This window comes from Trichosurus vulpecula, chromosome 1, assembly GCF_011100635.1.
Source record: "Trichosurus vulpecula isolate mTriVul1 chromosome 1, mTriVul1.pri, whole genome shotgun sequence".
Taxonomy (NCBI): Eukaryota; Metazoa; Chordata; class Mammalia; order Diprotodontia; family Phalangeridae; genus Trichosurus; species Trichosurus vulpecula.
The window spans coordinates 480,926,286-480,954,281 of NC_050573.1; positions in this window are offsets into that span (position 1 = coordinate 480,926,286).

A 27,996-nucleotide genomic window follows, 5' to 3' on the forward strand; every position below is an offset into this window, starting at 1 on the left:
TTAATTCAGGCTGTTCACAGGAAGGTCAACTGAAGCTGAAGCTTAAATACTTTGGCCGCATAATGAGAAGGAGGGAATCGCTGGAAAAGATTGAAGGCAAAAGGAGAAGGGGATGGCAGAAGATAAGATGGATAGTGTAATGGAAGCAATGAACATGAGATTGGATAGCCTTTGGGAGATAGTGGAGAATAGAAGGGCCTGTCCTGCTATGGTCCATGGGGTCTGAACAACTAAAGAGCAACAATACCAATGATATTTTGGCACTATTTGAATTAGGAAAAAAAGTAAAGACAACAGAGTTAGATAAAGTTATATAGTAAAAAGTAAGTTGAAAAAACTTGTTAGCACAGCCCTTGACTCAGTCTTTCCTCAACATTTTGGTAAATATGTCTTTCATTCTATGTATCTGTCTTACCTTTTTATATATTGGTTAATCTTGTCAGGTCAGAAACTAGATCCATTTTTCACTCTCTTTGATGAATTAGTTCTCAGAAAATATAGTAGAAAAATGCCCGGGAAAAAAAAACCTTCTCCCTCCCCCACACCTATCCTGTATTTTATTCTCACCTGTCTTTATGTCTTAATGACAACTAAAGTTTATTTCAAGCAAATAAGCTCACATTTTGGCACTATGAAGGTGGAAATTAGAGGATGTGGAGCTGAAAGGTACCTTAGAGGTCATGTAATCTCACTCTCTGATTTTATAGCTGAGGAAATTGAAGCTCGGAGAGGTTAAGTCATAGGTCATACAAGTAGTAGGTGTCAAGGGTGGAATCCCAGGTCCTCTGACTTCAGAACCAGTCTTATTTCTTACTATACTATGTGTGTTAGACTTACTCCATTCTCTCTATTTTTAGGTACATGAGGACAGTGTTTTTTCCATATGATACATCTAATCTCTATCAAAGAACACAGAACTATGAGCCATAAAGAATTTAACAAATTTTTGTTGTTTAAATTATTCAGGAAAGTGATGCCACATTTGATCTAAGTTTCCTTTGTATCTAAACAGATAAGTTTCCAGTATTGACTCAATCTGACTGTTTTAAGAGAAAATAATGATCAGCCTGGCAACACAAGCTTTTTTTCCCCTCAATAAATTCTTGTAGTTCAGCTCACGTTGAATATGTAGCATAACCGTGAGCCTTCTTTTTTCCTGGTAAGCAGAAGGGCCAGCTGGTGATATCATATAGAGAAGATTCCTAGAAAAATCACATCCACATAGTGCAAAGAAATCTCAAACCATTCTATTTTGGCTTATTTTGTATCTTGAATGACAATCAGTATGACCTGTAACCTGGGGGAACACATAAGGTACGTGACCTACATCCTCCCAAAAGTTTCTTCTCCAAATTCACTTGAAGCCCAGATTCATTCAAGGAACAGCCTGACCCCAAAGAATCAAGTTAGGTATTTTGCTTTGGTTCATTATACCCAAACCAAGTGGTGTGTCAGTAAATATTTAATAACTGGCTCTCTGGGGGGAAAATGTACACAGGGCACACTTTTAAATTTCATCTACATTATAGGGGTGAGGGGGAGAAGAGTTGAGGTGGCAAAGTAAGAGAAAGAATTATAGCCTATGTCACCATCACATTTCCTTGACAAAGATCTAGAATAAACACTAGACTCAATTCTTTTTTTTTAACTTATTTATTTAACATATTTAGTTTTCAGCATTGATTTTCACAAGAGTTTGAATTACAAATTTTCTCCCCATTTCTACCCTCCCCCCCACTCCAAGATGATGTATACTCTGGTTGCCTGTTCCCCAGTCAGCCCTCCCTTCTGTCACCCCACTCCCCTCCCATCCCCTTTTCCCTTCCTTTCTTGTAGGGCGAGATAAATTTCTACACCCCATTGCCTGTGTATCTTATTTTCTAGTTGCATGCAAAAACTTTTTTTTTTCTTTTTGAACATCTGTTTTTAAAACTTTGAGTTCCAAATTCTCTTCCCTCTTCCCTTCCCACCCACCCTCCCTAAGAAGTCAAGCAATTCAACATAGGCCACATGTGTATCATTATGTATAACCGTTCCACAATACTCATGTTGTGAAAGACTAACTATATTTTGCTCCTTCCCAACCCATCCCGCTTTATTGAATTTTCTCCCTTGACCCTGTCCCCTTTCGAAAGTGTTTGTTTTTGATTACCTCCACCCCCATCTGCCCTCCCCTCCATCATCCCCTTGCCTTTTTTTTTTATCTTCTTCCCTCTTCTTTCCTATGGGGTAAGATACCCAGTTGAGTATGTATGGTATTCCCTCCTCAGGCCAAATTTGATGAGAGCAAGATTCACTCATTCCCCCCTCACCTGCCCTCTCCCCTCCTCCCACAGAACTGCTTCCTCTTGCCACCTTTATGCGAGATAATCCACCCCATTCTATCTCTCCCTATCTCCCTCTCTCAATATATTCCTCTCTCATCCCTTAATTTGATTTTATTTCTTTTAGATATCTTCCCTCCATCTTCAACTCACCCTGTGTCCGCTCGCTCTCTCTCTCTCTCTCTCTCTCTCTCTCTCTCTCTCTCTCTATATATATATATATATATATATATATGTATATATATATATATACATATATATGTATATATATATATACACATACATACATACATACACATTCACTTATATATATATATATACATAAATATATATATGCATATTCTCTTCAGCTACCCTAATATTAAGGTCTTATGAACCATACACATCATCTTTCCATATAGGAATGTAAACAAAACAGTTCAACTTTAGTAAGTCCCTTGCAATTTCTTTTTCTTGTTCTTTTTCTTGATTACCTTTTCATGCTTCTCTTGATTCTTGTGTTTGAAAGTCAAATTTTCTATTCAGCTCTGGTCTTTTCACTGAGAAAGCTTGAAAGTCCTCTATTTTATTGAAAATCCATCTTTTGCCTTGGAGCATGATACTCAGTTTTGCTGAGTAGGTGATTCTTGGTTTTAATCCTAGCTCCATTGACCTCCGGAATATCGTATTCCAAGCCCTTCGATCTCTTAATGTAGAAGCTGCCAGATCTTGGATTATTCTGATGGTGTTTCCACAATACTCAAATTGTTTCTTTCTGGCTGCTTGCAGTACTTTCTCCTTGATCTGGGAACTCTGGAATTTGGTGACAATATTCCTAGGAGATTTCTTTTTGGGATCTGTTTGAGGAGGTGATCAATGGATTCTTTCAATTTCTATTTTGCCCTGTTGGGTCTAGAATATCAAGGCAGTTCTCCTTGATAATTTCTTGAAAGATGATATCTAGGCTCTTTTTTTGATCATGGCTTTCAGGTAGTCCAATAATTTTTAAATTATCTCTCCTGGATCTATTTTCCAGGTCAGTGGTTTTTCCAATGAGATATTTCACATTGTCTTCCATTTTTTCATTCCTTTGGTTCTGTTTTATAATATCTTGATTTCTCATAAAGTCACTAGCTTCCACTTGCTCCAATCTCATTTTTAAGGTAGTATTTTCTTCAGTGGTCTTTTGGATCTCTTTTTCCATTTGGCTAATTCTGCCTTTCAAGGCATTCTTCTCCTCATTGGCTTTTTGGAGCTCTTTTGCCATTTGAGTTAGTCTATTTTTTAAGGTGTTGTTTTCTTCAGAGTGTTTTTCAGTATTTTTTTGGGTCTCCTTTAGCAAGTCATTGACTTGTTTTTCATGGTTTTCTCGCATCCTTCTCATTTCTCTTCCCAATTTTTCCTGTACTTCTCTAACTTGCTTTTCCAAATCCTTTTTGAGCTCTTCCATGGCCTGGGACCAGTTCATGTTTTTCTTGGAGGCTTTTGTTGTAGGCTCTTTGACTTTGTTAACTTCTTCTGTCTGTATGTTTTGGTCTTCTTTGTCACCAAAGAAAGAATGCAAAGTCTGAGACTGAATCTGGGTGCATTTTCACTGCCTCGCCATATTCCTAACCAACTCTCGACCTTTGAGTTTTTCAGTGGGGTATGACTGCTTGTAGACTAAAGAGTTCTATGTTCCACGTTTGGGGGGGATGCGCCAGCTCTGCCACACCAGCCCTGTTCCTTCCCCAAGAACCCCCAACCCGGACTGGGCTTAGATCTTCAGCAGGCTGTGCACTCCTGATCTGATCCGCTACTTAATTCCTCCTACCGGGTGGGCCTGGGGCCGGAAGCATCTACAGCTGTAGCTGCCCCACCTCCACTGCCCCTGGAGCGGTGGCCGAACTGTGAACTCCTTCCACTCCTGCAGCTTTTCCCACTAACCTTCTCTGCTGTCTTTGGTGTTTGTGGGTTGAGAAGTCTGGTAACTGCCGCAGCTCACTGATTCAGGGTGCTAGGGCCCACTCCACCTGGCTCCTGATCTGGTCGGTCCGTGCTGCTCATGCTGGGCTCTGCTCCACTCGGCTCGCAGCTCCCAGCTCCCAGATCCATGTGGGATAGACCTCACCCAGAGACCATCCAGGCTGTCCTCGCCTGGAGCCCTGCTTCCCTCTGCTGTTTTGTAGGTTCTGCAGTTCTAGAATTGGTTCAGAGCCATTTTTTATAGGTTTTTGGAGGGACTCGGTGGGGAGCTCGTGCTAGTCCCTGCTTTCCAGCCGCCATCTTGGCTCCGCCCCCACTAGACTCAATTCTAATTGGGAAATCCAAGAAAAATTCACAGTGAGTCATTTTTCCAAGCCAAGGAGGCTTAAGGAAAGAGAGAGAGAAACCTGCAGACACTGGAAACTAGCAACACAAGGGGAGCATTCTAGTGCACAGGGTTTGAAAAAAAAGAGTCATAGCTGGGCGCAAGGACAGTAGCAGTGAGTACAGTCATCCGTGTACTAGCCCCATACGCAGCAATGAAGTCCATCTAGCAGCTCTGTCCATCCCTATCCAGAACCAGGTCACAGATCCAGGGCAGAAAGGCACAAGTAGTCCCAGAGGAGTAGTCTTTAGTGGGGCTCTAGCTGCATACTGAACAAGGAACAAGCTCCAGAAACAAACAATAGCTGTGTGGCTCTAGTCCTGTGAGCAGAGCAGGGATTGTTTTTAGCCTTCAGCCCAGGCTGAAACCTGTAGTGGAACAAGGGTAGTACTCCCAGGCTAGAAAAAAGTGGGCGGCTTAGTTGCTCTGAACCTGCGGAGCCTCCCAGTGGCTGAGCCCAGCAGCAACTACTGAAGCGCCCAACCAGACCCAAATCTGGGAGGAAAGTGAATAGATCTGGTCCCAGGTAACATCAGTTTGGGAGCACTGAAAGCTTGTAGGACCCCAACCTGAGATGTGAAACCAGCAGAAGGTTCCATGAGGGCCTGACTTATAAAACAAGAGACTTTAAAACAGGAAATGATTTAAAATTGACTTGCAAAATGAGCTCTTCTGTCTCTCAGTATTATCATAGGGACTTCAAAACAGGAAAAAAAAATTATTTTAAAAATTTCTTAACAATTATTAATGCAATTGTATGTAAACTCTTTAATCCAATTTTGAGAACTTAATAAATATAAGTGGAGCTAGAATATCTGAAAGGGGGGAAGAAAAGAAAAAAAATTGTTATAAAACAAATTCTTTTGTGTATATTGAATTGAATTTGAAGAATAGTCAGAAATTTGTTGTACATTTTCAGTTTTGTTCTTAATTAACTACAGGATCAAAAGAAAAAAAAATTTTAAATCCAGGAAAATCGTGCTTACTTGTCTTTTTGTCATTGTTTAAAAGTTAATTATATAAATATGAATATATACATATATGTATAAGTATATGTGTTATGTGTATATATGTGTTTATATATGTGTGCATATTTATATACACATATATTCTAGCTCTTAAAGAAAACACTAATATTGTTGCTGGTCTCAAAGTAAAGTTTACTACTCCATTAAAAATTAAACTTACAACTTTATCACATCACAGCTTTATTCTGTCCCCACTTTGAGGATATTGGCTATGAGAGGTCCTAGCTTATCATTCAACTGCTTCATTACTTTAGAATTTCACAACATGCTACGAGCAAAGTTAATTTTTATGACCATGCCCAAAGAGAAGGTCCCAAATAAATGTGCAGATAAAAACAATTTATAAGATCCATAATACTTTTTCCCGAACGGTAAATTATTATCAATTTTAAAGCAACATATACACAATTAAATACAGTTTTTAAACATTACAATCATTTTAATAGTTCAATTCATAATCTAAAAGCACCTAAATTAAAAGGGAAATTAATTTTCTAAGGATTCAATTACACCATTTTCTAGGTATCATTCAAATTCATACCATTTCTTATATAACAATTTCCCCAAAATCACATTACAATAAAATCAGAAGCCTAACAATAACATAAACAATATTATGGATTTTAAAAACATAAAACAAAATGTAAACATCAATTCACTTGAATGTATTTCAGAATCATCTTACACAGAAAATTCCTTTCTCCATATGTCAGCTGGTCATTCTATACTAATAGCATTCAAAAATCAGGATAGAATCATTCTGAAGGAATTTCACTTTTAATTCTTATTCATGCAGTTTCTACACATCACCTTAATGCCAAATATTAGCATATTTATTTAGTAATATTTATCAGCATCACTTTAAATAAGACCACATTATAATTTATTTTTATGTTTAACTCAATTGAAATCTGGATTTATAATTACAAATAGTATCATTCAAAAATCTTAATTTTCTCAAGAGCCATTAGCTGCCAGCACCTCAAATTATAGGGCCCACTGCTCTCAGTTTACTTTAAAAATTTATGGTGCAGCTAAGCACCTGGGGCAGCTAGGTGGTGCAGTGAGTAGAGCACCACCCCTGGAGCCAGGAGGACCTGAGTTCAAATCCAGCCTCAGACACTTGACACACTTACTAGCTGTGTGACCTTGGGCAAGTTACTTAACCCCAATTGCCCTGTCTTCTTCCCTCCAAAAAATTTTTTAAAAAATTTATGGTGGCATTCTCATTTCCCTCTTTTGAGACCCATGAGGCACTCCAAGACTGAAAGCATCCATTTCTTAAGATTTTTGATTCCTAGTTACAGACCTGTGCACAAGTTAGAAATACAGAAACCAAAGAAACTAACCATTAATTCAGGCTTACCTAGATAAATGCATGTTATTGCTACTGTGTGTTTGAGTCGTGGTCCCCCATTATTGCAAAATGGAGGGGCAGGAGAGAAAAGGGAATAAATCCCTTCCTCTCCTTCACTAGAAATCTAAGGAAGAACTAATAGAGCTCCAAGAAGCAAGCCCCAAAAAGGAAAAAAAGGAAGGGGAGTAACTTTCTATAGCTCCTATAGCCTACTGAGCAGCGAGGCTTGCCTAATCATGTGGACTAGAAAAGACACTTCATATACAAAATGGATATCAAGTAGAGGGCTACTATTTGTTTTCCATTCTGAAAAAGAAATGATTAAAACACAAAAGACTCATAAACATTCACTAACAAACACAGGACATAAAACAATAAACTCTCATAATGGTAAATGTACTTTGCTGTATTGCTGAAGAAGCATTTCACTTTCCCCTCAGACCTGCACTGGCTAAGCAACTCACAGGATGTAGATCTATAGATAGACAAGCATGGATATTTAGTCCTTTCGGGTTGAGGAGTAGCAGATATCTTTATGTGATTTTTCAGTCATGAGACCAATGGATCAAATAAAAATTTCTGGGTCATGTATGTCCTGTAGTGGGCCAGAATATGCTCCACCCAATGAGAAATATTCTAATCCACCCTTACTACACTAAATAGATGAGATTGGTTTTTGAATGCAAGCATATTGAGAAGATTGGAGGAAGGAAAATAAGTACAATTTTTTTTGGGGGGGTGGAGAAGAAAAGAAATGTAAGGGTGGGGAAGAGGGGATAGGAACCATTAACTCTGAATTCTAATTTTATTCTTCCTCAATCCCCTTCAACTTTAAATAGTTTAGAACTAGCCAGAGCCTCGGGAAATAGACTAGGTAAATTACAGTGAAAGATAAGTTCTAATATAGTCCCTTCTCAATTATGTCTTAGACAAATACTAAAAATATTTTAATTTTTTTCTAAACCATAGTTCCAGAAGAAAAAGCTCAGGAAGGATCAAAAGAGATAATATACATCTAAGTGTATGTATGTGTGTATGTGTATATATGTGTATATATATATATATATATATGCACACATATATATACATACATATATACATGCATATACACACACACATACATATACATATATATGTCTGCATGTATATTCTTTTTTTTTGTCTTCAGGGAGAACCCAGGGGTGATCTAATAAATGTTTAACAAGTGGATCTCCATAAATGCACCACCACACTTTAAATTTGATTTGAATTATCAACATTTTCTCTGTCACTGTCTTAAGTCTATATAGTTAACCAGACAATAAAGCAATCACTGATAGGAAGTATTTTCTTATTTCCAAGATATAATTGCTCACACTGAAAATTTAATAATTGGTTCTCTCAAGCTGGTTAAACTGGTTCTAGTAATCCCAAAGCCACCTCCCTTTTTTTTTCTTTTCTTTGGTCCAGGGCCTTTGTAAGAACTAAAATGTCCTTAAAACCTACAGTCACAACAGTATCTCTTATCAGCAAATAAGTGGTGTCCCTTGGAGCAGCAGGAGCTCATGGTAAGGGGAAGTATCTTAATTGGACAGTTCTATGAGTGCCATGAGGGAGTCTCTAAGCAACAGAAGGAGTGGGAAGGTAGATGCCAAGGGAAGAGTTGGTATCTAAAAGAAAGGAACCACCAGAGAGACAACTGAGGTTAACATGCCATGAGATTATATTTAGTAGGGGTGAAATGTGAAATGGCCAATAAGCAGCTGTACCAAAATTATTTTATGTTTCGATAAAGCTTGAATACCAGCCTCCTAATTATTTTTACTAGTACTAAAATTTCTCCTAAACTTTCTGTAATGAACACTACAATTCTTGGTGTTTAGCACTCCCTTTTCCATGTGAGAATAAAGGATCCATTCCATATTTGATTCATGTCTGTAGATTGAGAAACTTTTTAACTTACTCTTTTTTTTCAGCATTGATTTTCACAAGAATTTGAATTACAAATTTTCTCCCCATTTCTACCCTCCCCCCCACTCCAAGATGGCATATATTCTGGTTGCCCCATTCCCCAGTCAACCCTCCCTTTTATAGCCCCACTCCTCCCCCATCCCCTTTTCCCTTACTTTCTTGTAGGGCAAGATAAATTTCTATGCCCCATTGCCTGTATATCTTATTTCCTAGTTGCATGCAATAACTTTTTTTTGAACATCAGTTTTTAAAATTTTGAGTTCCAAATTCTCTCCCTTCTTCCCTCCCCACCCACCCTCCCTAAGAAGGCAAGCAATTTAACATAGGCCACATTATGCATATCCATCATTATGTAAAACCCTTCCACAATACTCATGTTGTGAAAGACTAACTATATTTTGCTCCTTCCTATCCTATCCCCCTTTAATAATTTTCTCCCTTGACCCTGTCCCTTTTTGAAAGTGTTTGCTTTTGATTACCTCCTACCTCTATCTGCCCTCCCTTCTATCATCCACCCTTTTTTATCTCCTTCCTCCTTTTTTCCTGTGGGGTAAGATATCCAATTGAGTGTGTATCTTATTCCCTCCTCAGGTCAACTGCAATAAGAGCAAGATTCACTCATTCCCCCTCACCTCTCCCCTCTTCCCTTCATACAGAACTGCTTTTTCTTGCCACTTTTATGTGAGATAATTTACCCCATTCTATCTCTCCCTTTCTCCCTCTCTCAATATATTCCTTTCTCATCCCTTAATTTGATTTTACTTTTTTAGATATCATCCCTTCATATTCAACTCACCCTGTGCCTTCTGTCTACATATATATACATACATACATGCACACATATGTATATATATATATGTGTGTGTGTGTGTGTGTGTGTGTGTGTGTGTGTGCATGTATGTATGTATTCCCTTCAGCTACCCTAATACTGAGGTCTCATGAATTATACACATCATCTTTCCACGTAGGAATGTTAACAAAACAGTTCAACTCTAGTAAGTCCCTTATGATTTCTCTTTCTTGTTTACCGTTTCATGGTTCTCTTGATTCTTGTGTTTCAAAGTCAAATTTTCTATTCATCTCTGTTCTTTTCACTGGGAAAGTTTGAAAGTCCTCTATTTTTTTTGAAAATCCATATTTTGCCTTGGAGAATGATACTCAGATTTGCTGGGTAGGTGATTCTTGTTTTTGTTTTTTTTTTTTTTTACAATTGATTATCCTTAATTTTATTTTATTTTATTTATTTTTAAGGTGGATTCTTGGTTTTAATCCTAGCTCCTTTGACCTCTGGAATATCATATTCCAAACCCTTTGATCCCTAAATGTAGAAACTGCTAGATCTTGTGTTATTCTGATGGTGTTTCCACAATACTCAAATTGTTTCTTTCTGGCTCCTTGCAGTATTTTCTCCTTGACTTGGGAACTCTGGAATTTGGCGACAATATTCCTAGGAGTTTTCTTTTAGGGATCTTTTTCAGGAGGCGATCAATGGATTCTTTCAATTTCTATTTTGCCCTGTGGCTCTAGAATATCAGGGCAGTTCTCCTTGATAATTTCTTGAAAGATGATATCTAGGCTCTTTTTTTGGTCATGGCTTTCAGGTAGTTCAATAATTTTTAAACTATCTCTCCTGGATCTACCCTCCATGTCAGTGGTTTTTCCAATGAGATATTACACATTGTCTTCCATTTTTTTCATTCCCTTGGTTCTGTTTTATAATATCTTGATTTCTCATAAAGTCACTAGCTTCCACTTGCTCCAATCTAATTTTTAAGGTAGTATTTTCTTCAGTGGCCTCTTGGATCTCCTCTTCCATTTGGCTAATTCACCCTTTCAAGGCATTCTTCTCCTCATTGGCTTTTTGGAGCTCTTTTGCCATTTGAGTTAGTCTATTTTTGAAGGTGTTATTTTCTTCAGTATTTTTTTGGGTCTCCTTTAGCAAGTCATTGACTTGTTTTTCATGGTTTTCTCACATCTCTCTCATTTCTCTTCCCGATTTTTCCTCTACTTCTCTAACTTGCTGTTCCAAATCCTTTTTGAGCTCTTTCATAGCCTGAGACCAGTTCATGTTTTTCTTAGAGGCTTTTGATGTAGGCTTTTTGACTTTGTTGACTTCTTCTGGCTGTATGTTTTGTTCTTTGTCACCAAAGAAAGATTCCAAAGTCTGAGTCTGAATCTGAGTGTGTTTTTGCTGCCTGGCCATGTTCCCAGCCAACTACTTGACCCTTGAGTTTTTCGTCAGGGTATGACTGCTTGTAGAGTAGAGAGTACTTTGTCCCAAGCTTGAGGGCCTGAGCTGTTGTTTTCAAAGCTATTTCTGCACAGCAAGCTCTACCACACCAGTGCTACTCCTCCCCCAAGAGGCTCCAACCTGGACTGGACTCAGATCTGAGCAGGCTCTGCACTACTGTTCAGATCTGCCACTTAATTCCTCCCACCAGGTGGGCCTAGGGCTGGAAGCAACTGCAACTGTACCTCTGTAAGCAGCCTCAGAACTGCATCACCTCTGCTGCCCCCGGGGTGCCATGAACTCCTTTCACTCTGTCCTAGCAGCTTTTCCTACTAACCTTCTCTGTTTTCTTTGGTATTTGTGGGTTGAGAAGTCTGGTAACAGTCACAGCTCACTCATTCAGGGCACCAGGGCCTGTTCCTCCCAGTTCCCAGTCTGGTTGGTCCAGGCACGGCTCACGCTGGGCTCTGCTCAGCTCCACTCCCAGTTCTAGGTGATAGACCTGACCCTGTGACCATCCAGGCTGTTCTGGGCTGGAGCCCTGCTTCCCTCTGCTATTTAGTGGGTTCTGCAGTTCTAGAATTTGTTCAGAGCCATTTTTATAGGTGTTTGGAGGGACCTGATGGGAACTCACACAAGTCCCTGCTTTCCAGCTGCCATCTTGGCTCCACCCCCTTAACTTCCTCTTAACAGTGGGAGAAGCCCTGCAGAGTAGCCAAAGCGTGGTATGACAAGACAATACATATGCAAATTGGGGAGCGTACTTCTTCTGTGGATAAATCAGGTTCAAGCAAGGAACCCAATAAAGAACTATGTGACTGGGCACTAAACTGGGAGGGATGGGTATTTTGAGCCTCTATGAGTCCCAGTAGTAGTTGCCTTGAGCCTTTATTCTAGATAAATATATACACCATAACTATAAAGAGTAGAAATACAAACAAATATAAGACAGTAAGAGAAAGGTTAACTACTTGTTGGGGAGATTAGGAAATGTTTCATGTAAAAGATAGTGCTTGAGCATCTTGAAGGAAGAGAGGGATTCTATGAAGGGGAGGGGAGATGGGAATATATTCTACATATAGAGAGGGTTCTGTGCAAAGGGACAGACAAAAGTTGGAGTGTTGTGTATGAGAAACAGAGACAAGGTCAGTTTTACTGAATCATAGAATGTGGGAAGAGACATAAGGTAAAATGAGGCTGGATGGATCATTTTGATCAATGATGGTTATTAAGGGTTTTAAAAACCAAACACAAGTTCATATTTTATTCTGAAGGCAATAGGCAGCCACAGGAGTTAAGTTAGTAGAAGAGTGACACAATCATATCTAAAACTAAGGAAAATAACTTTGGGAGCTGATTGGATAATGGACTGGAAGGGGGACAGATTTGAGGGAGGAGTATCTATTAGATATTCTTGTCTGAAAATGTAGACCAGATGGAAAGGAATCTGACCTAAGACAGGGGCTATATTTAGAGTAAATGGATTGAATCTGATAAATGTCATAGTTATAAAGAGCAAGATTTGGAAACTGATTAAATATATGGACAAGGTACTATGAAGAACAGAGATGATGACAAGGCTGCAAACTCAGGAGACTGGTAAATATTGGCAGTTTCAATAAAAATATGCAAGCTTTTAAGAGGGGCAGGATTGAAGGGAAAGATGATGAGTTTTGTTTCAGATAAGTTAATTTTGAGATTTCTCCAGGCCGTACATTGAAATTACCAAATCAAAAAAGAACAAGGTGAAATCATACCAGAAAAGAAATGAAAATAATTATCATATTCTACCAGACACAATTAACAGTTCTTGCAGGGGCAAAATTTTCTATCTTTCCAGATCTGCATGCAATACCTTTTCTCTTTCTAAGTGATGCCTAACAATTTAACAGATTTGCTAGGGCCCTGGAAATGCTCTGCATGGGGCCTGGAAACACATTCTCAGTAATATTTCTATGCTTGAGAGCAGGAATTAGGAGAAGTGAAAACCACAATTATCGAAGATTATTTTAGTTAAGAGGTCCCTGGCATGTAGATCTTGCATATATTATATTCATAATATATTTACATTAAACAGAAAATAAAGGGTGTGTTGGGGTGCGAGTAAAGGAGAAAAATATGAAAGTCATTCACAGAATCAAGTGGGAAATAATCTTTAAACTATAACTGGCACTGTTGGGTCTGACTCCATTTTGTGTTCCCTCCTCCATCTTGTAAACCCTTCTTCATGAAAGAAGGCACCCTGCCAAGAATGCCCACCAAAGAAGCCTGCCAGGGAGGAAGTCCAACCACACCCTCTTCTGTACCTTATATGGCCTTAAGCAAGGAATTAACCAATTGCCAGTTTTCTGTAACTTCCCGCTTGCACAACCCCTGAGCTATAGGCTTGCAGTTCATGCCCTTATATACCCCAGCCCAACCCCTGATCAGGGCTGCTCGATTTGGGTCTCTTACTCCTTGCAGTCATGCTAATAAAATCCACTTCTAAATTGTGAACTGGGTCTCGCTCGCTTATTCTTGGCACAACATTTTGGAGGCCCCAGCGAGATTTGAACACAGAAATAAAGTTTACTTGAGAAACAGTTAGAGCCATTGAGATCTTTTCACCCAGTCATCCTGCTATCCTGCTGCAAAAGTTACAATGCCTAAAATTCTTTAGCAGATTCTGTTAATCATAGATAATCTAGTGTATCAAACCCTTCTGCCTGGAGGGGAGACTAACTATACCTTAACAGATGATTCCAAACTGTTTGTAAACCTTTCCCAAGAAAATGTGAGTGGAGCTTAGCAGTGTATATTTGAATGATTTAAAGGAAAAGGTGCCTATTTATTAACTTCTGTATAGTTCCAAAAAACTTCAATAAAGACCTGGGCGAGTGTGACATATTCTATTATTTATCTGAGATGTTTGAGATAGTTTGGCTCAAAATTAGGAGGGAGAGAGAGATTGGAATGAGTGGGGGTTGGGTGCAGCTTGAGACTGTATGGCAAAGTTCATGTGCTGTTCTCAGCCGCCATGTGTTTTTAGCCACCCCCTGCCCTTACCTACTCTCCCTCGGATGATTCCTTCACTGCAGAAAAAGGGGGAGGAAGGATGATGTAGGTTAGTGGATCCCCGGGTTGGTGGATTGCCTCTAGCATTACTTAGACTCAGATGCACTCCAAATTAGATTGGATTATCCCCTTTTGAAATACTATATGGGAGACCCCCAATCCTCCCTGTGGTAAGAGAAGACCTACTGGAAGAGGCCACTAATTTTTCTCTAATCAGGTTCTTGCACGAATTGTATAGAACCCAGGGAAGTCTCCAAAACACCGTCTGGGACATCTTGCCTGTGCCCACCACCAAACCTGTGCACCTCATCGAGCCCAGGGACTCATTTTGGGTTCAGAAAGTCCACAGCATACGGCCTCGAGCCTGCCTGGAGGGGACCTTACACCATCATCCTCACCACGCCCACAGCGGTAAAAATGGAATCCATTCCCACCTGACTACATCACTTCCGGGTGAAATTTACCACCCTAGACAAATGGAAGGTGGATTGCACATCAGGTCCCCTAAAACCCAAACCTTATTGGCTCTCCTCTTAGTTGGGACCCTTTGCTGGATATCATTGGCGCACCCGAACCCCCATGCACCAAAAAAACAAAAAAACACTTGGACTATAAAGAGGGGAGATCTCACACTCTGGACTTTCTGGGCAGAGGAGGGATCCTGGAGGAGGGTCTGAAAGATGGGCAGTTTTTCCGCTAGGATCTGTGTTCCTTGTTCCTGGACACTAGGTCATCTAAAGGGCTGGGGGGTGGGGGGGGGATGCGACAACCCCACGAAGCCAAGACTCTACAGGACAAATGTGGCTACTACCTCTGCCCAGGGTTTTTTACTGGGGATGCCACCTGCCTTGACCCTTCCCACTATTAGTGCCCCAAGTTATCCTGCTGCTCTGTGAATCAGGCACGTGCTCCAGCCTCAGCCCCACAGTCCATATCCAACCAACACCTTTATGTCGAGAAATGGTCTTACGCACCAAATTGCGGGATTGGACACTGTAACCTATTGTACATTTCCATTAAGCACCCCAATGCTCCTTTCTGGAATAAGCCCTCACACCTGGGGCCTCCGAGTGGCAGGCAGGGTCTCCTGCTGGATGCCTGGTTCAAACCACCCCCAGGTCCTCCTTACTATATCTAAGACCACCCTGGGGCCTTCTTATCTCCCCATAGGTCCACTGTCTGGCTTAGCTGTGCCTGCCCTAGTCAGACCCCACCCCCCCCCCACCTACCCACCTGACCCAGACACATCCATTCCCCCTGGACTTACTCCCCCTCCCACTCTTTCCATTATCGGCCTCTTAAAGGCAGTTCACCGAGTTGTGAATACCACTTGCCCTGATCTTGGTCCCGATTGCTGGTTATGTATGGATGCTAAATCCCCTTACTATGTAGGAGTAGCTGTTAACATTTCCATCACCCCAACCTCAGATGTGAGTGGATGCAAGTGGAAGCAGCCCAGATTGACCCTTGGGGATGTCCAAGGTTCTGATATCAACCGACACCAACCTCAAGGGCTGCCCTTACTCACCTGTTTGTGCCTCCACCATAACAGTCCACGCCCCCTCCTCAGGCTCCAGTTACTTCTCTGCCCCACCAGGTATCTGGTGGGCCTGTACTTCTGGGATCACTCAGTGTGTGACTGCTCAAGTGTTCCTGACCGGCCCTGAGCCCCTCTGCATTCTGGTCTCCATTATCCTTTGCATGTCCTTGATGCCCGGCAAGAACTCTGCGCTGCCCCACTACTCATTCCCATCTTGGTGGGGTTGGGATTAGTGGGTTCAGAGGGCCGTAGGGACCACAGACTTCGTTCGGGGTGAGGCTAGTTACAGGGAACTCAGTGCCCAAGTGGACATAGATCTCAGCCACCTTGAGCACCCGATATCCCAGCTTGAACGGCAGGTAAACTCTTCAGCAGAGATGGTCCTGCAGAACCGTAGGGCACTGGACTTGTTATTCTTGAGGCAGGGAGGGCTTTGTGCCACCCTCGGTGAGATCTGTTGCTTTTATGCCAACAACTTGGGAGTGGTTCAGGAAAGCTTCTCCCTTGTCCGCAAGAACTTAGCGGATCAGCAGAGAGAGCAAGAACAAGCTGAGAACTGGTACCAGAGCTTTTTCTGGACATCCCCTTGTTTGGGCACTCTAGTTTCTGCCCTGGCTGGCCCCTTACTCCTCCTTATGGCTCTCCTAAGTTTTGACACCCTGCCTAAAAGAAGTGGGGAATGTTGGGTCTGACTCCATTTTGTGTTCCCTCCTCCATCTTGTAAACCCTTCTTCATGGAAGAAGGCACCCTGCCGAGAATGCCCACCAAAGAAGCCTGCCAAGGAGGAAGTCTGACCACACCCTGTTCTGTACCTTATATGGCCTTAAGCAAGGAATTAACCAATTGCCAGTTTCACCTTCTGTAACTTAGCACTTGGGTGACCCCTGAGCTATAGGCTTGCAGTTCATGCCCTTATGTACCCCAGCCCAACCCCTGATCGGGGCTGCTCAACTTGCGTCTCTTACCCCTTGCAGCCGTGTGCTAATAAAATCCACTTCTAAATTGTGAACTGGGTCTTGCTCGCTTATTCTCGGCACAACAGCATTATTGGCCCTGTCCTGGATGAAATATGATCTGTCTATACTATGAAATCTCACCAGAAACGCCACAGACAACAGCTGACTTCACATTAAGGAATAAATTAAAGGAATTTTTTAAAGTTTATTTTACTGAAGTAGTCTGAACAGCTTTCTTCAGTTTTTTTCCGCTTGATTCCATTGGTTAGACTATGGAGCAAAAGCTATAATCCTGGCTATATTCAAACCAGATATTTTCTCTAGAAATTTTCACTAGCAGTTTTGATGTAGAGATCACAGCATCATTTAGATTTAAAGCTAGAAGAGATCCCAGAGACCATTAAATATAACTCCCTCATTTTACAAATGTGGAAACAGGCATGGAGAGGAGAGGTCACATGTTCATGGTCACACATAATTGGAGAGTGTCCAGGGTGGCATTTGAACCCATGTTTTCCTGGTTCTAAGTCCAATGCCCTCCCCATCACACCATGGTGTATTTTCTTTTAAGAACACAAAGGAAGTAAGTGTGGACAGAACAAAGAAGTCAGATTTAGTGCAGCTGTGAGTTTGCCCCCAGGGTGCTTAGTTCAGAGCTCAGAGCATTTGACTTGTCTGCTTACTTAGATATGTATGCTGTTAATATTGCATGGCCCTTTTAAAAAAACTCTTTCTAATACAAAATAGAAACAGGCCCTTGAGCACTGTGTGTGCAGCTTTTCATCTCTCTGAAAGGCTCTATAATGAAGAGAGATTTATCCACTTTAAATTGCAGTATGTGCATAAAACGAACCCTACTTGCTGTTTGTAAGACTCACTTTTTATTTGTGCCTTGTAAAGCCAGCAGGAGCATGACCAGTCACAGTTTGTCCTTATATCTTCAGCCTTGGGGAGGAAAGGAGGCAAGATTGTGAGTACGATATGTTAGCTATTGTGTAACCTAATGAGGCACAAGGAAAAGCTTCCCTGTGTCAAACGCTGTTCTTGGATCCTCCTGAGTTCTGTCTACAGATTACAGTAGGGCTGGGAAGACTGTCCAATGAGCTTGTTCCGCGGCTTTGGTTTCAGATACGACATGTCTTTCTGTGTCCTGCAGAAGACATGAAAAAAGGCTCAGCTTCCACCAGGGCATTCTGTGGGGCCCATGCTCTGATAAGAAGCTGACTTGGTCGCTAATCTCAGCTAAATTTACATCCCCCATAAAACTACATATGCATAAATCCATTGAGAACTGACACCCACCCCCACCACCATGAGTCAATCTCTGAAAAACAGTCCTATCTAGAGACTTTCTATCTCGTTCTCAATTTTGAAGGGAAAAGAGCAGGGGAGCAAATAAGCAACCAGGGTTATTCCCTTCTTGGGATACTAAAAGAAGGTTTTAAACTGAGAAAAGGGATTAGTAAGATGAGCAAAATTTTCCAGTGGTATTAGGTTTATGCAAGGATCGAAGACAGCTGGCCAGTGGGCTGCTGAAGTACAAAAGCCATGTAGTGCGATCACAACCTTGCCACTTTTAGGGGAGTTATTGAAAATCTGCATAATCAAATAGTAGCTGCATCTGCAAGCAGTGGCTATAATGAAAGTGACAGATATGGTGATTACCTTGTATTTTTTGTTAACCACACACCTAATTGAAGTGTCCTCTAAGGAGTGGAAACTGCAAGAATTGATCAACTCCAATCCTGAATGGGGTAGAGATTGCATTTACGTGAATCTGCGTTGGGAAGATGGGGAATGCTGCAAACAGCAGATGATGTTATGTATTCTTTAGGGTGGCGTTAATAAATCAAATAGTTTGGAACTGAAGAAAAATATTCTTGGTATGTAGGGACACTAGAAAGAATTGTTAAAATGATGAAGAAGCTGCTGTCCACATTGTGCCACACTGGGACTTATAAATTCAGAGAGAGGAAGGCAGCTAGTGTCTATTGAGAATAAACCTTCTAAAAAGGTTTTTAAAAAGAATTTTGTTAAGTCAGTTCAGCAGAAGGGAGAGCTGGAAAAAAGTTGTGGCTGATTCCACCCCACCTCCCCAATCTCTGTAAGTCTCACATTATATAGGGTCCAAACAAGGGCACGAGATGAATGGCCTGCACATAAGTACTTTCCAAAAAGGTGGTTTTTTTGTACATTGATTGAGATGTACATATAAGTATAAGCATTCAATATAAGTTGGGCAAAGACAGAACCCAAGCTATTGGCCTAACACAAAACACGAGCATTGTATGGGATGCCAACCACTCCTTTCAATACTCTCTGGCTCCACTGGAGGGTCCCTGGGGTCAGTATGACCTACATATATGCTGAGTTAAACAATATCTAACTCACAAGACTAGATTCAGACAGTATTAATAAATAATAAAGTGTTTTCCCCACATTAGGTAGCCCACTGGATAGAGAGCACTGGACCTTGAGTCAGGAAGTCTTGACTTCAAATTCAGCTTCAGATATTTAATAGATGTGTGATCTTGGGCAATTCACTTTATCTCTATTTGCCTCAGTTTTCTCAACTATCAAATGAGTATAATTAATAGTAGCACTTTTTTCCCAGGGCACAAGGAAATTACATTTGTAAAACATTCAACACTGTTTAACGCATACTAGGCACCATCCAAATGCTACTGTGGTAGGTGAAAGATGAAATCATTGAGGAAAAAAGGTTTGATCTTCCAAGCATATAGACTTATTAAGCAATGAATGGCAGTTGCTCAACAAAGTAGGATCAGACTTCCTAAGCTTGAGCCTGGACCCCAAATACAGGGGGAGAAAGGCTTTTATAGATTAAAAACAATTAAACAAGGCCAATTAATTAAAAGGAAACAATTAACCAGGACATAATATTAGGAAATCTGATTTCTAATTGAAAGAAAGATTAGGGACTTTTTAAATTGGGAAGGGGAGAGTGAACAATCAGAAAAAGAGAAGTCCCACTCCCCCCAAATATCTGTATACCCATCAAAGAAACATGGAAACGATAACTGATTAATCAGTACATGGCCAGTTTTCAGATAAGATGCGTAGATTGCTTAAGTTGTACAATTGTAAGAAAACTCTTTGCATCAGTCTTAGGATCTAACTGAGTTTTTGGTCAACATATCCTGGGCTCTTAGTTAAGGGTCTCTAAACAGTAGGTTAGAGGTAATCCAGCTTGCCAGTCACGCAGGGCTAGGTTCAAGCAATGCAATAGTTTTCTCCCAATTCCCACAACTGTATAAAGTTCTCTCACAAGACAGATGTTTGACTAGTCCCATAATTGAATAGAAAGGGAATTGAGCTAGCTCCAGAATTGAGTCACAAGATGGAGTCAGTGTGGTTCACTCAATTACCACATCAATCACTTGTTGTCCTAATTCTCTCAATTCCCTTACTACATATTATATATTTTTTTCTATGTTCAAATGCTATGGGCAGTATTCTTGTATTATTTCTTGCCTTATACTAATCAGATTTTATCATGGTATTCTGGGGGATCTATAATTCCTAAACTGTCTCTAATCATAGACTTTGAGATCAATATTTTTTTGTTTGTATGAAAATTATGCTTTCTTCTAATGTCATTGACTCTTACTTCTATTCTAGATTTTCTCTCATTTCACTGTATTTGCATCCTAAATTAGTCTCTCTTTTGCTTCTTTTTTTTTTGGAGGGGCAATTGGGGTTAAGTGACTTGCCCAAGGTGACACAGCTAGTAAGTGTGTCACACGTCTGATGCTGGATTTAAACTCAGGTCCTCCTGATTCCAAGGCCTGGCTCTACTCACTGCACCACCTAGCTGCCCCCTTTGCTTCTTTTTTGAGACTTGCCACTCTGCAATCTAGTTTTCTATTCTACCAATTATTTCTGCTGTGATGGTCATAAATTCTGCTCTTATCATTCTTATTCCTCTTTTAAACTAGTCATGAATAGCATGATGTGGTTCTACGTTCTTTTGGAAATCTACAGGGTTCTCTGCTTTTCCAAGCATTGAATTATTTACAAAATTTCTTCATAGATTCCTGAACTCTTTTACTAGATCTAAAAGCCATGTTTCCTTTTGTTTTTAATCTCTTCCTTGTTGGTTTGTTTATGAGCAGAATCTTTTTCTTCCTGAGATCTTTGGTAATTTCAGTGTTCACTTTTCTGTTTTCCCTCATTGCTCCCTTCCTGACTCCCTTTTCTCTAATGGAGGTTTCTCTGGGGCCTCGATCTCAAAGTGTCTCAGTGTCATCCCATATTGGTCAATTTATGATTCACCAACCTAGGTCTCTACTCCAAGTGACTTCCAAGGGGATGGAATATGACCTGGTTAGGCACTTAGCTCAGCTCTTTTCCTCAAGCTTAGTGGAGTGCCACCTTCTATCCTGTTCCTTCTGTTCTTCAGTTCTCTGATCCAGAGGAACAGAGTATTGCTAGAGCTGAGGTCTGTTACAAGCTTGTATATGTGTCCGATCTCATTTCCTCTGTTGGTCCTTTCTGGTCCAGCTCTGTTGTAACACAGAATGCTGCCACTATGCTATGGTGTATGTTTGGAATGAGTCTGCTTGAGCTATCCTGCTTCCATGAATGAGGGGTAGGCCACAAGGGAGGGGTCCTGTGTGAGCGCTTGCTCATTAGACTTATGGAATATTGACCTTCTCTGCTGTCAGTTCATTGAATATTTGCCTAGTTTGGTTTCTTGGCATCTTCAGCTACAGAGAATCTGAAATTGGTTTATTTCTGGCAAATAATTTCTATATTGGAGAGGTATGAGAGGTAGTAAGGATAGAATAAAATGTGTAATCCTGAATCTTTGTAGTCACATGATCTAATAGCTATTCCTGTAGTCTTGTAATACTTATGGCCAATTCATGTTTTTTTTTTTTCCTCTGAAGTTTTGCTTATACTTTTTGTTAAGTTACTCCTTTCTTCAGATTTGTATCTTGGATTTTCCTAGTGCATAATTTTTCTTCATTTGAACTATTATTTTCCTTCTCTTTATCTGTATTTTCACTAGTAGTTCTTGGATTGGGACTTTGTAGCAGGGCCAGGCTTCTACCCCCTCCTACACTTTTGTGTGGGTAGGCCCGATTTGGTCCTTTGCCCTCCACAGCCTTGATTTCACTCTTCCTGCTATTCCAGATGAGACAGATGGTACTCTCCACCCTTGAGCCCCACTTCTCCCACTTCTGACTTCCATCTTGATCTCCTAATAGTCTGGGATCTGTCTTCAGGCCCCCAATTACTAACATTTGCAACCCTTATGACTTGCAACCTTCCTGTAAAATCTTTATTCCAAGCACCCGTTGGCTTTAGGACCACTGAGGAGAGTTCACTTGGTTTCTCTGGTCCAGGCCTTTTCTTAGTACTCTCATGTCAGTCTGCTGGAATGGCTTTTCTCTCAGTCTTCAGTCTTATGATCTGTTAACAGGGGCTGTCTTCCCTACTGCTACCCCTCTCTTAGCTTCCATCAGTTTCTGGCAAGGTTTTGTTTTGTGCAGTTCTGAACTACATGGGGAAGCCTTCTTATGTTTTTCTTCAAGTTTTGTTTTTTCTCATTGTTCTAGCTGGGATACTTTCCAGATACTTTCTAGGCTGTGATGGGAGAACTGGACTGCTCTACAACCTTTAGCATCTCTATCTTAATGATGTCTTTCTCTTAACAAATGACAAACTAGTAAAATTTAATGTTGCATATGGTGTCAGTCACAATCAATCTTTTATGCAACTGATTCAGAGCTTGTATTTTGCGAGAGGCTGAACTACAAGTTTTTTGAAGTTTTTATGGTAGGTTGAAACAAAATTTAGCAATTGAAGGTGGGGAGGGGAAGATTACTGGGTTTGGACAAAGAGGACCTGAGTTCAAATCCCAGTTCTATTACATGCTAACTATGTGACCCTGGTCAAACTGCTGTCTCCCAGAAAAATGAAGGGGCTCAACTATATGACCTGTAATGTCCTTTGCACATTCTCAATTCTTAATTATCCATCTCCATTATATGTATCAAATGGACCTGATACTGCTTTGTGTCTAACAGACAGCAAAGTCTTTTTCCTAGCTGAGGAAACACTGAAAAAGTCTTATGTATTCAACTCTTCTATTTCAATAATCCTTATCAGTAATTTACCTGAGACAGATGATTTACACTTTTCACATTACAACTTGTTGGTATTACTTACCATTTAAATCAGTATCTTCCTTGTTAAAGGAGGTATCCTAGGTCCCTGGCTGTAATCGAGGAAATGCTTTGGCCTTAGCAGCAATATACTTACAAATCGTCTCTTGGGGGATAAGTCATTATTTCTTCTGGCAGCTCATCTGATCCATTCCCTTCTTTGTGAATTGAAGCTCACTATTTCTTATGAGTCTCCATTTCAAATTTCACAAGGTGACCTTTTACAACCCTCTTCTGGGAGAACATTATATGGGTTCTGCAGACACACACACACAATAATAATAATAATAATAATAGTAATAATGATAACTCACTTTTATATAATATTTTATGGTTTACCATTAATAAAGTACTTTCCCAGGATCTATTTTGTGAGGTAGAAAATATAAATATTTTTGTTCCTATTTGACAAATGAGGAAATTGAGACTGGGGGAATTCATAAAATAATATATTTAGTGTTTAAAAGGAATTTGAAACTTACTTAGTTTAGCAATCTAATTTTATAGATAGGGAAACTGAAGACCAGAGAGAATGTGATTTCCCCATTGTTATATAGGTAGTAAATGGCATAGGAGCAATTCAAACACATCTTCTCACACAAATCCCAGCAGTCTTACTCCTAACTTGCCTATACTCTTACCAGCCATGAAGGTGAGAAATATATCATGTATCAAGAGTCCATTCAGGAAATTTCAGTTGTGCTGAAAAAACTTGCCTGGAAAATAAATAAATAAATGTTGAAGATTTGAAGAAAAGCGAATTTCAGTTTATTGGAATGGAGTTGGGGTTTATATGATGTCCTATCCAATGGGCCATGGGCCCTATGTTTTGGCTCAGACCTTCACATAAAGCATCAGCAGATATTTAAAGAGCCAAGAAAAATTATATAGGATAGAGATCATATAGGATAGCAGTGAAGAGAGACAGTGAAAAAACTTGGGGAAAAGGAGACGAAAAGGAAAGATAAGATGATGTTGGCATAGAGAAAGCCTGTATCTGCTCTTAAAGCCATTAGACTTTAATAGCAATGTTTCAACTCTAGGCAGGAGCAGCCTAAGGCAGTATGTGGTATGGAAAGAGAGACTAGAAGAATGCAGAGAACAATAACTACCAAATAAAAAAAAAGTAGCCAAAGCAGAAGCACAAACAAAAGATAGATGTATATGTTAATTTAATAATGAAACTGTAAATAATGAGTAGGTCAAAAAACCAAACATATAAATAATTAATATTTATTTGAAAGTCAGTGAAAACAATAAGACAACAAATGTAAATGTTAGGAATTAAAATAAAATAGTCCTCAGAGAAAAAAATAACATCTGAATATACAGTTAAAAATGTGAGAAAGAAAATAATCAAACTTGAAATAAATAAAGAAGAGGAAATGTTGAAAATAAGGGGAGAAATGGATACACTGGAAGCCAGAAAGACTAAAAATAATCAACAAAATTAAAAACTGGCTCCTCAAGGCATTAACAAAAACGTTAAACCTTTAGCCAACCTAATTAAAAATGATGGCAGAACTTCAAAACAAAAGAAAATTGTTTTAACTGATCAAGGAGAAAATACACAAAAGGGAAGAACTGCATTGGTAGGGGGAGTTTCCTATACTGGGAGTTCCCTATGCCAATGAAATTATAGGCCCAATATCTATCCCAATATTTTGGATTTCAAATCTTAAAGAGAGAAACTTGCTATAAAAATTTATTTTCCCAGGTAATGATTTTCCTTCTATTTTTTTGTGTGTGAAAGAGCTTTTAAAATTTGATGTAATCAAAAAGTTTATTCAAAGTTGCAAAACTTGCAAAACTTTTCTTCTGTGCCACTTAATTCATTTATAATGTAACCTTTTATTTCAAGGTCATGTGACTATTTTGAGCTTACTGTTGCATGTAGTGTGAGATGGTAATTAAACCTAATTTCTGCCTGACTAGCCATTTTCTCACCAGATTTTGTTGAATAATTATTCTTTTCCCTTGTAGTTGAGGGACATATGGCTTTATCAAATAATATCCTACTATGCTCATTTGTTTCTAAATCTTGTGCTACTAAAATGTCCAATTTTCTATTTTTAAAATTTTATTAAGGCATTTTGAGGATGATTGCTTTATAGTATAGTGGAGGATCATATACCTGTAAGCTTCCTTTTTTGTCATTTTATTTATGTATTTTCCTTAAGTGTTGATCTTCCGTTATTAGTTTTGTAAGTCTATCAAGTAACCATTTCATAACTGGTTTGTGATGACACTAAAAAAGACTAGTTAATGTAGGGAACATTGTAATTTTTATTATACTGGCACAATCTGATCATAAACAATGAATACTTCTCCAATTATTTAGGTTTATTTATATTTCTGTAAATAATTTTACTTGTATTAATATAATTCCCATGTGTGGATAGATGGATTCCCAATTATTTTTATCAATTCTGTAGTTATTTTGAATGGAATTTCTTTTTCTCTCTCTTCTAGTAATTTTGTGGAGTTTTGTTGTATCCTGGTACTTTGCTGATGTTACTAATTATTTTAATTAAATTTAGATTAAATCTCTAAACAACCATATTATATCATCTGTATAAAAGGGTTATTTAATTTAATCTTTGCCTATTTTTATTTCCTCAATTTCTTTTTCTTGACTCAATGATATAGCAAGCTTTTCTTGCATAAAATAGTGGTGATGATGTACAACCTTGCTCCTGATTCTTTTTGGATGGCCTTCTAGAATTTCTCCATTACACCTAATGCTGACTCTTGGTTTTTGACAGACACTATCATAGTAATGAATGGCACATTTATTTCTATAATTTTTAACATTAATTTAAAAAAATTCAGTTCAGAATTCTCTCCCTCTCTTCAACTCTTCCTTCACCCATTGAGAAGGCAAGTAATATGATATCAATTATACCTGTGAAATCATACAAAACCTATTTCCATATTAGCCATATCACAAACAAATTATATTTCAATCTGTGCTCAGAATTTATCAGTTGTCTCTCTAGAGGTAGATAACATTTTTCATCATTTTCAACATTTTTCAACCACCATGTACATTTCTTATAACACAATAATGTTCCATCATGATCACATGCCATAACTTGTTTAGTTATTCCCCAATTGGTAGATACCCCCTCAATTTCCACTTCTTTGCCACTACAAGAAGTGCTGCTATAAATATTTTTGTACATATAAGTCTTTTTCCTTTTTCTTTTTGATCTCTTTGGGAAACAAACCTAGTGATAGTACTGCTGGGTCAAAGGTTACACACAGTTTGATAGACCTTTGGGCATATTTCCAAATTGTTTCCAGAGTGACTGATCCAGTTGACAACTCCATCATCAGTGCATTAGTGTCCCAATTTCTCCACATCCCCTTCAGTATTTTTCATTTTCTTTTTTCTATCAAATTAACCAGTCTGATAAAAGTATGAAGTGGTACCTCAGAGATGTTTTAATTTTAATTTTTCTAATCAATAGTGATTTAGAGCATTTTTTGTATGACTATAGATACCTTTGATTTCTTCATCTGAAAACTGCCTCTTCCTATCCTTTGATCATTTATCAAACAGGGAATTTCTTTTATTTTTTATAAATTTGACTAAGTTCCTTAAAATTTGAGCAATGAGACCTTTATTAGAGAAACTTGCTATAAAATAATTTTCCCAGTTTCCTGCTTTCCTTCTAATCTTGACCTCATTGGGATATTTTGTGCAAAACCTTTTTTAATTTCATGTAATTAAAATTTTTCATTTTATTTCATATGATCCTCTGCATCTCTTATTTTGTCATAAATTCTTCCCTTAGCTCTGACAGGTAAACCATTCCATGATCCCCTAATCTGCTTATGATATCAACATTTTTGTCTAAATCATGTATCCATTTTGTCCTTATCTTTGTTTAAAGTATGTTGGTGGATGTTTAAGGATGTTGGTCTATACCTAATTTTTGCCAATCTGCTTTCCAGCTTTCCCAACAATTTTTTTTTTTCAAATACGGAGTTCTTGCTCCAAAAGGATTGGATCTTTGGGTTTATCAAACATCAGATTACTGTGATCATTTGCTACTGTGTATTGTGTACCTAATCTATTCCACTGTTCCACCACTCTACTTCTTAGCCAATACCAAACTATTTTCTTGTTTACTGTTCAGTAATATAGTTTGAAATCTGGTACTTCTAGGTACTTCACATTTTTTTCATTGATTAGTTTGATATTCTTGACCTTTTGTTCTTCCAGATGAATTTTGTTATTATTTTTTCAGGCATTATAAAATAATTCTTTGGTAATTTTATCAGTATGGTCCTGAATAAGCAAATTAATTTACATAAAATCATCATTTTCATTATATTGACTCATCCTTTGTTGTTGTTATTCAGACATTTAGTCATGTAGGACTCTTTGTGACCCCATGGACCATAGTACATCAGGCCTTTCTAGCCTCCATATTCTCTCAGTCTGCCCAAATTCATGCTCATTGTCTCCAGAATACTGTCTACTTGTCTGGTCCTCTGCTCTACCCTTTCCTTTTTGCTTTTAATCTTTCCCAACATCAAGGTCTTTTCTATTGAGTCCCATCTTCTCATTATGTGGCTAAAATATTTAAGCTTCAACTGCAGCATTTGGCCTTCTAGTGAATAGCCTGAATTAATTTAAGTATTCTCTGATTTGATCTCTGTGCTTTCTAAAGGACTCTCAAAAGTCTTCTCCCATGCCACAATTCAAAAATGTTGATTCAGCAGCACTCGGCTTTCCTTGTAGTCCAATTCTCACAGGCATATATTGCTACTATATAAAGCATACATTGCTACATATAAAGCTACTACAGCTTTGACTATATAAACCTTTATTGGCAAGGTGATGTCTCTATTTTTTAGTATGCTGTCCAGATGTGCCATAGCTTTCCTTCCAAGGACCAAGCATCTTTTAAGTTCATGGCTGCAGTCACCACCTGTAGTGATCTTTGAGCACAAGAATATAAAATCTGACTATGCTTCCATTTCTTCTCCCTCCACTTTCCAGGAAGTGATGGGACCAGTCA